The 16,232-nt window shown below is 41.4% G+C and overlaps 1 protein-coding gene across 2 annotated transcripts in view; it reads right to left on the minus strand.

Annotated features, from left to right (window-relative positions):
* CNTN5 (contactin 5) overlaps positions 1–16,232 on the minus strand; it is a 1,103,706-nt gene that overhangs the window by 866,990 nt on the left and 220,484 nt on the right. The gene's annotated exons all lie outside the window — the stretch shown is intronic.

The following is a 16,232-nucleotide window of genomic DNA, read 5'->3' on the forward strand; positions in this document are numbered from 1 at the left end:
GTAAGTGGAATAACCTGCACAACCCTGGACCAAGTGCCAGAAAATAGACCAATGCTGCAATTTCTGCCTGTTTAACCCTTTTTTTTGCCTAGAAAGATACTTTGAAGTCTACAATTCCTCAATGAACTTTAAAGAAGTTTTCACTTTAGATGATACTTTTTGATAAAAAAAAAAAAGAGTCTCCTGATGTTACATTGATCACAAACAGTCCTGCAGTTGGGATACCCTAACATTAAAGGGTACCTGACTTTCCATGGAAAGGTGAAATATGTTCAGTGTCTTACTGGAGAGTCAGTATTCTGGATGTATAAGCCTTCATACATGATGTCCTATCAGTTTTTCTACTGGTAATAAACACATTATGGCTGAAACACATTTTGCATTTGTCTCTCAGGCTCTGGGCATGTACAATAACTTTGTAGATGTGCTGTGAGGAGAATCAACCCCTCCCATCTGTGACAACACCTTCCATCCTCTCACTGTGATCTGACTGGCTTCTCTGAATTTCTAGGGAGGAACTTCCTTAGTAACAAAGTAGAAACTTCTGTGGTCCCCTTTTTGCACTTTGTAATGGAGTGCTGCTAATTTTTTGGTCTAATATGGTATTTTTAACCTATGCCTGGAGATTTGCACCAGCACTGTGTAATAAACGAATCCATCTATCTATCTATCTATCTATCTATCTATCTATCTATCTATCTATCTATATCATATCTATCTATCTTATTATCTATCATATCATATCATATCCATTTTTCTATCTATCATCTCATATCTATATATATATATATATATATATATATAATCTCATAGCTATTAGAGATGAGTGAACAGTGAAATATTTGAGACTCGAGATTCGTTTTGAGTAGAGCCTCAATATTCGACTAGTCGATCAAATATCGAATCCCATTATAGTCTATGGGAAAAAATTCTAGTTTCAGGGGAAACCACTATTCGACTAAAGGAGAGTCACCAAGTCCACGAGTAGCAGGAGGAGAGTGTTTAGGAGGAGTGCTGTGCAGTTAAAGCGCACGGACCCCATTATAATCTATGGGATCCATGCGCTTTAACTGCACAGTGCTTGCAGTTGCGCTGATAAAAAGTAAGCTCCCTCATAACAGCAAGCTGCCAGCTTTCCTGACTAGCAAGGACGAGTTTGCTGCAGAACCAGCATTGATTTGCCGCAGGCTCGTCCTTGCTAGTCAGGAGAGCTGGCAGCTTGCTGTTATGAGGGAGCTTACTTTTTCTCAAAAGAATGCATTGACCAGCATTGATTTGGCCGGTGTACAGCATTCGGTCAATCAACGCTGGTCCTGACGGAGGCTCGTCTCTGAGGAGGCGGAGTCTAAGATCGGACCACAGCCGTCTCCATTGTGGTCTGATTTTAGACTCCGCCTCCTCACAGACGAGCCTCCGGCAGGAACAGCGTTGATTGGCCGAATACTGTACACTGGCCAATCAACGCTGGTCAATTCATTCCTATGAGAAAAAGTAAGCTCCCTCATAACAGCAAGCTGCCAGCTCTCCTGACTAGCAAGGATGAGCCTGCTGCAGAGCCAGCGTTGATTTGCCGAATGCTATACACTGTATAGCATTCGGCCAATCAACGCTGGTTCTGAATCAAATATTTACTACGAATAGCTAATAGTATTCAATCGAGTATGAATAGTTTGAATACCGTAGTATTTGATCGAATACTACTCGCTCATCTCTAATACCTATCTATCTATCTATCTATCTATCTATCTATCTATCTATCTATCTATCTATCATCTATTTCATTTCTATCTATGGCCCAAAGGTGAAGGCATCTTTTAAAAATATAGAAAATAACTGAAATATTGTAATGCAAATAAAAACCCCAAATAATTCTACTGTAAATATTAATCTGCAGCCATATCTGTTGACAATTATCCTTTTGTACAAGGCAACACGAGGAGATCATGTAATCTGTCCAGCTGCTTCACCAGACATAGGCAGAATATTAAAAATTAACCACACAGTCACCAAATTGACAGCTTCAATGTTAATGAATATATTGAGAATGAGAATAACTACACGTGGAACTAGAACAAAGACAGAGAATATGATAATGTACTTGAAAGAGAATAAGTTACACTAGTTGGAATATAATTCTGACGGTGGCGCAGGAGGATTTGTTCTGATATCACAACTTGAGACTGTTGTGAAAAGTTATTAAAGGAGAAACCATATAATTTCTTTATGCACTGATCCAAATGACAAAAAATGACATGTAAAATAAAAGACCTCCAAAAGAACGTTCATATCGGACTAACCAACATTTATTTCCCATTTACACAAATTGCATAAAGTGGATGTTATTCATAAGATGAGCGAACACTGTTTGGATCAGCCGATCCGAACAGCACGCTCCCATAGAAATGAATGGAAGCACCTGCGACACTGACTTTGCTGGTGGCCGGCCGGCGTCACAGGTGCTTCCATTCATTTCTATGGGTGCGTGCTGTTCGGATCGGCTGATCCAAACAGTGTTCGCTCATCACTAGTCACTCTGCATGGAACGCAGCTGTGCTATTTAAGTCATGTAGCATGGAAATAGCAAAATGACCAAATGATCTATCTATCTATCTATCTATCTATCTATCTATCTATCTATCTATCTCCTATCTATCTATCTATCTATCTATCTATCTATCTATCTATCTATCTCCTATCTATCTATCTATCTATCTATCTATCTATCTATCTATCTATCTCCTATCTATCTATCTATCTATCTATCTATCTATCTATCTCCTATCTATCTATCTATCTATCTATCTATCTATCTATCTATCTATCTCCTATCTATCTATCTATCTATCTATCTATCTATCTATCTATCTCCTATCTATCTATCTATCTATCTATCTATCTATCTCCTATCTATCTATCTATCTATCTATCTATCTATCTCCTATCTATCTATCTATCTATCTATCTATCTATCTATCTATCTCCTATCTATCTATCTATCTATCTATCTATCTATCTATCTATCTATCTATCTATCATCTATCTATCTATCTATCTATCTATCTATCTATCTATCTATCTATCTTTCTATCTATTATCTATCTATGATGCTTCACCCAGCAGCTATACACAGGTGCATTTTCCCAGTGAGGTTAACCGGTGCGAGTTTGTAGCACTCTGTTCTCACTAGAACCGCACAAACACCACGGCCAGTGAAGTTAACTGGTGGGGAGAATTTCAGGCACACAGCCGCCCCCCAGGGGCTTGTGGACCTCACTGCAGTGCCTTGCAGTCCAATCTACAGTCCTATGAAAAAGTTTGGGCACCCCTATTAATCTTAATCATTTTTAGTTCTAAATATTTTGGTGTTTGCAGCAGCCATTTCAGTTTGATATATCTAATAACTGATGGACACAGTAATATTTCAGGATTGAAATGAGGTTTATTGTACTAACAGAAAATGCACAATATGCATTAAACCAAAATTTGACCGGTGCAAAAGTATGGGCACCTCAACAGAAAAGTGCCAGTAATATTTAGTACATCCTCCTTTTGCAAAGATAACAGCCTCTAGTCGCTTCCTGTAGCTTTTAATCAGTTCCTGGATCCTGGATAAAGGTATTTTGGACAAACAATTCAAGTTCAGTTAAGTTAGATGGTCGCCGAGCATGGACAGCCCGCTTCAAATCATCCCACAGATGTTCAATGATATTCAGGTCTGGGGACTGGGATGGCCATTCCAGAACATTGTAATTGTTCCTCTGCATGAATGCCTGAGGATTTGGAGCGGTGTTTTGGATCATTGTCTTGCTGAAATATCCATCCCCGGCGTAACTTCAACTTCGTCACTGATTCTTGAACATTATTCTCAAGAATCTGCTGATACTGAGTGGAATCCATGCGACCCTCAACTTTAACAAGATTCCCGATGCCGGCATTGGCCACACAGCCCCAAAGCATGATGGAACCTCCACCAAATTTTACAGTGGGTAGCATGTGTTTTTCTTGGAATGCTGTTTCTTTTTGGACGCCATGCATAACGCCTTTTTTTATAACCAAACAACTCAATTTTTGTTTCCAAAATGAAGCTGCCTTGTCCAAATGTGCTTTTTCATACCTCAGGCAACTCTATTTGTGGCGTACGTGCAGAAATGGCTTCTTTCTCATCACTCTCCCATACAGCTTCTATTTGTGCAAAGTGCGCTGTATAGTTGACCGATGCACAGTGACACCATCTGCAGCAAGATGATGCTGCAGCTCTTTGGAGGTGGTCTGTGGATTGTCCTTGACTCTTCTCACCATTCTTCTTCTCTGCCTTTCTGATATTTTTCTTGGCCTGCCACTTCTGGGCTTAACAAGAACTGTCCCTGTGGTCTTCCATTTCCTTACTATGTTCCTCACAGTGGAAACTGACAGGTTAAATCTCTGAGACAACGTTTTGTATCCTTCCCCTGAACAACTATGTTGAACAATCTTTGTTTTCAGATCATTTGAGAGCAGGCTGTCCATGCTCGGCGACCATCAAACTTAACTGAACTTGAATTGTTTTGTAGAAAGAAATGGTCCAAAATACCTTCATCCAGGATCCAGGAACTGATTAAAAGCTACAGGAAGCGACTAGAGGCTGTTATCTTTGCAAAAGGAGGATGTACTAAATATTAATGTCACTTTTCTGTTGAGGTGCCCATACTTTTGCACCGGTCAAATTTTGGTTTAATGCATATTGCGCATTTTCTGTTAGTACAATAAACCTCATTTCAATCCTGAAATATTACTGTGTCCATCAGTTATTAGATATATCAAACTGAAATGGCTGTTGCAAACACCAAAATATTTAGAACTAAAAATGATTAAGATTAATAGGGGTGCACAAACTTTTTCATAGGACTGTATCTATCTATCTATCTATCTATCTATCTATCTATCTATCTATCTATCTATCTATCTATCTCCTATCTATCTATCTATCTATCTATCTATCTCCTATCTATCTATCTATCTATCTATCTATCTATCTATCTATCTATCTATCTATCTCCTCTATCTATCCATCTATCCATTCATCCATCTATTTATCTAATTCAAATCAGTTACCAAATACAATTTTAGTGTTAAAATTAAACAGAAACTAGAAGACCTTACATAATATCTCCCATTGCTGTTATGTTAGCGTACTACGACTGCCATGTTCCTTTGTCCTTAGTACAATACATTGTAGCTACACGCACTGGATGTGATGTATATTTTATAGTTACTATAAAGAAACATCTTCTACAGAAGAAAAGTATGAATAAAACAATACAAAAACCTCGGCGAGGTAATGAAATGCCAAACTACGGCCTGTTCACACATTGTAAAGCTCTTCTATGTGGGCTTTTTACTGTTAGGGTGCATTCACACTGAGTAAACGCTAGCTTATTCTGAACGTAAAACACGTTCAGAATAAGCGGCGTCTAAAGCAGCTCCATTCATTTCTATGGGAGCGGGGATACGAGCGCTCCCCATAGAAATGAATGGGCTGCTTCTTTCACTCCGTGCAGTCCCATTGAAGTGAATGGGAAGTGCCGGCGTGTACGCTCCGGCATGAGCAGAGCTTGCCGTATACACCGGCACTCCTCATTCACTTCAATGGGACTGCACGGAGTGAAAGAAGCAGCCCATTCATTTCTATGGGGAGCGCTCGTATCCCCGCTCCCATAGAAATGAATGGAGCTGCTTTAGACGCCGCTTATTCTGAACGTGTTTTACGTTCAGAATAAGCTAGCGTTTACTCAGTGTGAATGCACCCTTAGTTTTATTCGCAGGTACAAGTTATAGTTAGATTATTTTCACATCACAGTGTCAGGAGATAAAACATTGTCTAAACTTTTATAAAAAAAAAAAAAAAAAAAGTGGGGGCATAGATTTGGCTTATTTAAAGAAACAGCCCATTGTTGTGGTGTAAATTATCAGCAAAAATAGGAAATCTCTTGAGCGAGAAGTTTGTGTATGTTTTATTTGCCTAAAGGCAATGGATGACATTGTACTGTATGCCTATACAGAGTCGTCCATTGCAGGTATCGGTACTGCATACGTCAGGGTGAATGTGTGAAAGCCCCACTATATGTACATGGTAAACCAGGGGTCGGCAACCCCTGGCACGCGTGCCAAGACTGGCACGCGAGGCATATTTTGCTGGCACGGCAGCCAGCCCGCAACTTTCATACACTAATTGAGAGAGAGCGTCCTTTCAGTGCTCTGGTAGAGCTGAGGTTTAGGACACGCCCCCTTCTCTCACTGCCCACCAATCAGAAGTGAGCCTCTCACTGCACAGAATAAGGGCTCCCTGGAGCTGCTGTTACATGTGAGGAGGATCTCCTGCCGTCTGCAGCCCTGAGGAGGAGAGGAAGCTGAACAAAGTGAAAGCAAACACTACACCAGGTACGTGTGTGTTACTGACTATTCTTATTAATGTCAGGCATTTGGGGTTATTACTTTAGTTTTAGTAACTCCATGTGCCTCACATTAATAACAGTTAACCCCATCATGTCCCTCACATTAACCCCTGTGTTGCTCACATAAGGGTTACTGATATGTGAGACATATGGAGGTACTAATACAGGATCTATATAATGAAGATATTCACTTATTACCTCCATATGGCTCACATATCCGTGTCAATTATGTAAAGTACACAGGGGGTTAATGTGAGGGACATGATGGGGTTAACTGCTATTAATATGCGGCACATTGAGTTGTAACCTGCAATATACATGACCAGACTCTTTACCTACAACTGTGGATAAAGTACAGACATATATATATATATATATATATATATATATATATTAGTATCGGACACTAGCTGTCTGTGACATTTTGCATTGATTTAAATGGACATTGGGTGCGTTCGTTTACTGTTCGTGGGTGTCCTTAAGTGTCCGTTCCCAAAGATATCCGACTTTTCAAGCAGATAGCAAAAACCTACATGTCGGGTTTTGCTGTCCGCTTGAAAAGTCGGACATCTTTGAGAATGGACAGTTAAGGACACCCACGAACAGTAAACGAACGCACCCAATGTCCGTTTAAATCAATGCAAAAAGTCATGGACACAGCTAGTGTCTGCTGCTAATATCCGCACAAGATTTTGAACGGACATTAGCAGCGGACACTAGCTGTCGGACACTGACGGTAGTGTGAACGCTCCCTTACAGAAAACTGAAGTTACTAACAGCCGAGGACTGGATGGAGCATACAGGTACATTGTGTGTCAGCTCTTTACAGGTATGACCTCACTCTGCTCCCAGTCACATACATTACCACTAATTGTGGGTTACGCATGTACTTACATTGCTTCTAAAGGAAAAGAACATGTGTATCCAGGCAAATAGTAGTAAGTGCATGTGGCTGGGAGCGCAGTATGACAGCGCCCCTATGATGTGGTTTGTGCTATATGACTTTAGTGTAGGTGTCGTCAGCTTTACAATTATTGACCGGCACTCCGAGGACCTCATCTTTGATTTTTTAATTTAAATCAGCACGCTGAACAAAAAAGGTTGCCTACCCCTGTGGTAAACATAGAAAAGTAAGTAGGAAATAAAAAGAAATAACACAAAATTATTCAAAATACTACAAGGAACAGAATAGCAATAAAACAGTATCTACAATCTAAGTAAACAGGTACTTAAGTATGAAATAATCCACAATTCACAGCTATTAATTCCAGGACATATACATAATTACCACCTGATACTACACAATTAACACCACTTAGCAAATGACTAGCAATTAATGTTGTAACTTTGTGTCAACCACCCCCAGACTATCATTTCTGAAGATAGTGGAAAACACAGATTACCTTGATTAAAGTTTGGTTTCAGTGTAGAACACTGTCAGGTCTCCTAGGAACCTATCTATAAAACATAGTGTAGAACACTGTCAGGTCTCCTAGGATCCTATCTATAAAACATAGTGTAGAACACTGTCAGGACTCCTAGGAACCTATCTATAAAACATAGTGTATGACACTGTCAGGGCTCCTAGGAACCTATCTATAAAACATAGTGTATGACACTGTCAGGGCTCCTAGGAACCTATCTATAATACATAGTGTATTACACTGTCAGGTCTCCTAGGATCCTATCTATAAAACATAGTGTAGTACACTGTCAGGGCTCCTAGGAATTTATATATAAAACATAGTGTATAACACTGTCAGGGCTCCTGTAACCTATCTATAAAACATAGTGTATAACACTGTCAGGGCTCCTAGGCACCTATCTATAAAACATAGTGTAGAACACTGTCAGGGCTCCTAGGAACCTATCTATAAAACATAGTGTAGAACACTGTCAGGACTCCTAGGAACCTATCTATAAAACATAGTGTATAACATTGTCAGGGCTCCTAGGAACCTATCTATAAAACATAGTGTATGACACTGTCAGGGCTCCTAGGAACCTATCTATAAAACATAGTGTAGAACACTGTCAGGACTCCTAGGAACCTATCTATAAAATATAGTGTAAAACACTGTCAGGGCTCCTAGGAACCTATCTATAAAACATAGTGTAGTACATAGTGTTGATCTCCGACCTTCAACTGACCACAAACTCAAGAATAGTAGGTTGTCCCTTATTATAGTCGCAGTATTCCCAAGTTGAACTGAGAAGACCGTGCTTCCTATAAGTGAATAAAGGTTGTAAAAAAACATCACAAAGAGGTCATTTTATAATTCTAGAAGTGCAAATTGACACCTTGAAATGCACATCGTACGTGCTGGTCCACCATCATCTAGAAATATATCCATCTATGATTGTGTTCATCACGGGTGAATCAAGGTTGCACACTGAAGACAATAACATTGAAACCATGTTTGAAGCAGCATTTCCCATGAAGCAGAGGAAAACCCCGAGGCCTCTATTTGTTCGACTCCTTCTGGCCCGTGTGATAGACCTGATGTTATTTACTGCTTCTGTACATATGCCAGACACCTTAAACCACTTTCTTAACTGCTTCCATAACAACAAACACAGCAACGTCCGGGAGATGAGATACATTGTTCTTACGCCGCAGTTACCAACCCCGTACTGTATTATCTTAGGGATTGAGAAGCCAGAAGAAGAATTGAGGTTATGTAACAGACGTCTCCATCTTATAAGAACACAGAATAACATGTACTTTGCAGAAAGTGTTAAAAGAGTCTCGGTAACAATGGGACGCAAATGAGGAAAATGCGCAAATTATGATGTTGTCTTGAATAATTGTCAGGAGCATGGAAAATATCACAGATGAGGAGATTGAGTAACGCAGGGGTCTGGTACGGGGTTAAGCCTCGCAATCAAAGTAATTCATGATAATATTGTCATGTTACATTATACTAGCGGGTTTCTCATATGGATAGCGATGGCGACATTTTTTCTGCTAAGGAGTTTATGAGATTAAAAAAAAACATTGCTGTTTTTGCTAGAAACGGTGAATAGAGACGTGATGTTGATAGATAGGTTCCTAGGAGCCCTGACAGTGTTCTACACTATGTTTTATAGATAGGTTCCTAGGAGCCCTGACAGTGTCATACACTATGTTTTATAGATAGGTTCCTAGGAGCCCTGACAGTGTTCTACACTATGTTTTATAGATAGGTTCCTAGGAGCCCTGACAGTGTTATACACTATGTATTATAGATAGGTTCCTAGGAGCCCTGACAGTGTTCTACACTATGTTTTATAGATAGGTGCCTAGGAGCCCTGACAGTGTTCTACACTATGTTTTATAGATAGGTTCCTAGGAGCCCTGACAGTGTTCTACACTATGTTTTATAGATAGGTGCCTAGGAACCCTGACAGTGTTCTACACTATGTTTTATAGATAGGTTCCTAGGAGCCCTGACAGTGTTATACACTATGTATTATAGATAGGTTCCTAGGAGCCCTGACAGTATTCTACACTATGTTTTATAGATAGGTTCCTAGGAGCCCTGACAGTGTTCTACACTATGTTTTATAGATAGGTTCCTAGGAGCCATGACAGTGTTATACACTATGTATTATAGATAGGTTGCTAGGAGCCCTGACAGTGTTCTACACTATGTTTTATAGATAGGTTCCTAGGAGTCCTGACAGTGTTATACACTATGTTTTATAGATAGGTTCCTAGGAGCCCTGACAGTGTTATACACTATGTTTTATAGATAGGTTCCTAGGAGCCCTGACAGTGTTCTACACTATGTTTTATAGATAGGTTCCTAGGAGCCCTGACAGTGTTATACACTATGTATTATAGATAGGTTCCTAGGAGCCCTGACAGTATTCTACACTATGTTTTATAGATAGGTTCCTAGGAGCCCTGACAGTGTTCTACACTATGTTTTATAGATAGGTTCCTAGGACCATGACAGTGTTATACACTATGTATTATAGATAGGTTGCTAGGAGCCCTGACAGTGTTCTACACTATGATTTATAGATAGGTTCCTAGGAGTCCTGACAGTGTTATACACTATGTTTTATAGATAGGTTCCTAGGAGTCCTGACAGTGTCATACACTATGTTTTATAGATAGGTTCCTAGGAGCCCTGACAGTGTCATACACTATGTTTTATAGATAGGTTCCTAGGAGCCCTGACAGTGTTCTACACTATGTATTATAGATAGGTTCCTAGGAGCCCTGACAGTGTTCTACACTATGTTTTATAGATAGGTGCCTAGGATCCCTGACAGTGTTCTACACTATGTTTTATAGATAGGTTCCTAGGAGCCTTGACAGTGTTCTACACTATGTTTTATAGATAGGTGCCTAGGAGCCCTGACAGTGTTCTACACTATGTTTTATAGATAGGTTCCTAGGAGCCCTGACAGTATTATACACTATGATTTATAGATAGGTTCCTAGGAGTCCTGACAGTGTTCTACACTATGTTTTATAGATAGGTTCCTAGGAGTCCTGACAGTGTTCTACACTATGTTTTATAGATAAGTTCCTAGTAGCCCTGACAATATTCTACACTATGTTTTATAGATAGGTGCCTAGGAGCCCTGACAGTGTTCTACACTATGTTTTATAGATAGGTTCCTAGGAGCCCTGACAGTATTCTACACTATGTTTTATAGATAGGTTCCTAGGAGCCCTGACAGTGTTCTACACTATGTTTTATAGATAGGTTCCTAGGAGCCATGACAGTGTTATACACTATGTATTATAGATAGGTTGCTAGGAGCCCTGACAGTGTTCTACACTATGATTTATAGATAGGTTCCTAGGAGTCCTGACAGTGTTATACACTATGTTTTATAGATAGGTTCCTAGGAGTCCTGACAGTGTCATACACTATGTTTTATAGATAGGTTCCTAGGAGCCCTGACAGTATTCTACACTATGTTTTATAGATAGGTTCCTAGGAGTCCTGACAGTGTCATACACTATGTTTTATAGATAGGTTCCTAGGAGCCCTGACAGTGTCATACACTATGTTTTATAGATAGGTTCCTAGGAGTCCTGACAGTGTCATACACTATGTTTTATAGATAGGTTCCTAGGAGCCCTGACAGTGTCATACACTATGTTTTATAGATAGGTTCCTAGGAGCCATGACAGTGTTATACACTATGTATTATAGATAGGTTCCTAGGAGCCCTGACAGTGTTCTACACTATGTTTTATAGATAGGTTCCTAGGAGCCCTGACAGTGTTATACACTATGTATTATAGATAGGTTCCTAGGAGCCCTGACAGTGTTATACACTATGTTTTATAGATAGGTTCCTAGGAGCCCTGACAGTGTTATACACTATGTGTTATACATAGGTTCCTAGGAGCCCTGACAGTATTCTACACTATGTTTTATAGATAGGTGCCTAGGAGCCCTGACAGTGTTCTACACTATGTTTTATAGATAGGTTCCTAGGAGCCCTGACAGTGTTCTACACTATGTTTTATAGATAGGTGCCTAGGAGCCCTGACAGTGTTCTACACTATGTTTTATAGATAGGTTCCTAGGAGCCCTGACAGTATTATACACTATGATTTATAGATAGGTTCCTAGGAGTCCTGACAGTGCTCTACACTATGTTTTATAGATAGGTTCCTAGGAGTCCTGACAGTGTTCTACACTATGTTTTATAGATAAGTTCCTAGTAGCCCTGACAGTATTCTACACTATGTTTTATAGATAGGTTCCTAGGAGCCCTGACAGTGTTCTACACTATGTTTTATAGATAGGTTCCTAGGAGCCCTGACAGTGTTCTACACTATGTTTTATAGATAGGTTCCTAGGAGCCCTGACAGTGTTATACACGATGTATTATAGATAGATTCCTAGGAGCCCTGACAGTATTCTACACTATGTTTTATAGATAGGTTCCTAGGAGCCCTGACAGTGTTCTACACTATGTTTTATAGATAGGTTCCTAGGAGCCATGACAGTGTTATACACTATGTATTATAGATAGGTTGCTAGGAGCCCTGACAGTGTTCTACACTATGTTTTATAGATAGGTTCCTAGGAGTCCTGACAGTGTTATACACTATGTATTATAGATAGGTTCCTAGGAGCCCTGACAGTATTCTACACTATGTTTTATAGATAGGTTCCTAGGAGCCCTGACAGTGTTCTACACTATGTTTTATAGATAGGTTCCTAGGAGCCATGACAGTGTTATACACTATGTATTATAGATAGGTTGCTAGGAGCCCTGACAGTGTTCTACACTATGTTTTATAGATAGGTTCCTAGGAGTCCTGACAGTGTTATACACTATGTTTTATAGATAGGTTCCTAGGAGTCCTGACAGTATTCTACACTATGTTTTATAGATAGGTTCCTAGGAGTCCTGACAGTGTCATACACTATGTTTTATAGATAGGTTCCTAGGAGCCCTGACAGTGTTCTACACTATGTTTTATAGATAGGTTCCTAGGAGCCCTGACAGTGTCATACACTATGTTTTATAGATAGGTTCCTAGGAGCCCTGACAGTGTTCTACACTATGTTTTATAGATAGGTTCCTAGGAGCCATGACAGTGTTATACACTATGTATTATAGATAGGTTCCTAGGAGCCCTGACAGTGTTATACACTATGTATTATAGATAGGTTCCTAGGAGTCCTGACCGAGGTCAAGGATTAGAATACAAGTAAACAAACAGCAAGGAAACCAGCAAGCATGAGGCAATAACAGGCACCAGTGTGAATGTGAGCCAAGACTAAATAGGGGAGAAATAACCCGCCCCTGGACCTGACAGGAAGGCAGGCTGTCAATCACAGGCAAGACAAAATCAAACCACTGAATGGACAGAGGCAACAAGGGCAGAATACGGGTGTGGTGCAAATACAATTACAGAACTAGAGCAGTGTTCACACAGTGCAACTAAAAACTTCAAGCAAATTATCAAACTGCACCCGCCTCCTGCACCGCAGCACGCAAGCAGAGGGTGGCGCAGAGACCCGAACAGGCAGAGATGTTACAATTATACACTATGTATTATAGATAGGTTCCTAGGAGTCCTGACAGTGTTCTACACTATGTTTTATAGATAGGTTCCTAGGAGTCCTGACAGTATTATACACTATGTTTTATAGATATTTTCCTAGGAGCCCTGACAATGGTATACACCAGGCATGTCAAACATGCGGCCCGTGGGCCGCATGCAGCCCTTTACAGGCCCGCACAAAAGTCTCAAACTTTGTCTCTAAAGTTTAGAGACAAAGATTGAGACTTTTGTGCAGGCCGCGGAGGTGCAATACTCACGCGGCTACTCGCTGCTACACGCTGCTGTGTAGACGTGATGTGACGTGATGACGTCACATCGTGTCTACAACTGTTAGCGCGCGAGAGAGAGAGAGTGCGGCGGGGGAGCGAGGACTCGGAGTCGTCGGAGAAGGTAAGTTTAATGTGTGTACACATAGAGGTGGAACGTGAAACTGAGGGCAGATGAAGGAGGGGACGGCATGACACTGGGGGCAGAGATGGAGAGGACGGCATGACACTGGGGGCAGAGATGGAGAGGACGGCATGACACTGGGGGCAGAGATGGAGATGACGGCATGACACTGGGGGCAGAGATGGAGAGGACGGCATGACACTGGGGGCAAAGATGGAGAGGACGGCATGACACTAGGGGCAGAGATGGAGAGGACATGAATCTGGCGGCAGAGATGGGGGACATGAATCTGGGGCAGAGATGTGGGGACATGAATCTGGCGGCAGAGATGGAGGGGACATGAATCTGGGGGCGGAGATGGGGCAGAGATTGAGAGGACATGAATCTGGGGGCAGAGATGGAGGGGACATGAATCTGGGGGCAGAGATGGAGGGGACATGAATCTGGGGGCAGAGATGGGGGACATGAATCTGGGGCAGAGATGTGGGGACATGAATCTGGGGGCAGAGATGGAGGGGACATGAATCTAGGGGTAGAGATGGAGGGGACATGAATCTGGGGGCAGAGATGGGGGACATGAATCTGGGGCAGAGATGTGGGGACATGAATCTGGGGGCAGAGATGGAGGGGACATGAATCTGGGGGCAGAGATGGGGGCAGAGATTGAGAGGACATGAATCTGGGGGCAGAGATGGAGGGGACATGAATCTGGGGGAAGAGATGGGGACATGAATCTGGGGGCAGAGATGGGGGACATGAATCTGGGGCAGAGATGTGGGGACATGAATCTGGGGGCAGAGATGGAGGGGACATGAATCTAGGGGTAGAGATGGAGGGGACATGAATCTGGGGGCAGAGATGGGGGCTCATGAATCTGGGGGCAGAGATGGGGGACATGAATCTGGGGCAGAGATGTGGGGACATGAATCTGGGGGCAGAGATGGGGGGACATGAATCTGGGGGCAGAGATGGAGGACATGAATCTGGGGGCAGAGATGGGGGGGACATGAATCTGGTGGCAGAGATGGAGGACATGAATCTGGGGGCAGAGATGGGGGGGACATGAATCTGGTGGCAGAGATGTAGGGACATGAATATGGGGGAAGAGATGGGGGTATATGAATCGGGGGCAGAGATGGGAGGGACATGAGTCTGGGGGCAGAGATGGAGGGGACATGAATCTGAGGGCAGAGATGGAGGGGACATGAAACTGGGGGCAGAGATGGGGGACATGAATCTGGGGCAGAGATGTAGGGACATGAATCTGGGGCAGAGATAGAGCGGACATGAATCTGGGGGCAGAGATGGGGGCAGAGATTGAGAGGACATGAATCTGGGGGCAGAGATGGAGGGGACATGAATCTAGGGGCAGAGATGGGGGACATGAATCTGGGACAGAGATGGGGGGACATGAATCTAGGGGTAGAGATGGAGGGGACATGAATCTGGGGCAGAGATGGCGGGGACATGAATCTGGGGCAGAGATGGGGGATATGAATGGGGGGGGCAGAGATGGGAGGGACAGGAAACTGGGGGCAGAGATGGGGGGACATGAAACTGGGGGCAGATGAAGGGTGTATATGTAAACAGATAATTTTCTTTTATGAAACTAACAAAATCTTCTCAGAGAACAAGGCTGACTGATCACCACTTATAATCTAAAAAAGATTGAAAAAAATTATAGCAAATAAATGTTTAGTTTTTAATTGCTGTATTTTTGTTAATTATATTAGTTGCTGTTACATATTACTACTTCATAACTTGTTTTCATGACTGCTGTTAAAATACGTGTGTGACATTAGCTGCTGTGTGCGGCCCTCGCAACAACCTCTTGTTACTCATGTGGCCCTCAGGGTACCCTGAGTTTGACATGCCTGGTCTACACTATGTTTTATAGATAGGTTCCTAGGAGTCCTGACAGTGTTCTATACTATGGTTTGGTTTACATTGATATTGTACAGACAGACATAGATATGTAGTCGTTGTACTTGTCTTTATCTCAGACTTCATGTACAACATAATAGAGGAAAATGAAAAAGATAATAAAATTGTCTTTGGTAGTGCATAGATAATGTAGATAGATAAATAGAGAGATAGATAGATAGATAGATAGATAGATAGATAGATAGATAGATAGATAGATAGATAGATAGGAGATAGATAGATAGATAGATAGATACATAGATAGATGATAGATAGATAGATAGATAGATAGATAGATAGATAGGAGATAGATAGATAGATAGATAGATAGATAGATAGATAGATAGATAGATAGATAGGAGATAGACAGATAGATAGATGATAGATAGGAGATAGATAGATAGATAGATAGATAGATAGATAGATGATAGATAGATAGATAGATAGATAGATAG

The sequence above is a fragment of the Leptodactylus fuscus genome, chromosome 2 (assembly GCF_031893055.1).
Source record: "Leptodactylus fuscus isolate aLepFus1 chromosome 2, aLepFus1.hap2, whole genome shotgun sequence".
In the NCBI taxonomy this organism is placed as follows: Eukaryota; Metazoa; Chordata; class Amphibia; order Anura; family Leptodactylidae; genus Leptodactylus; species Leptodactylus fuscus.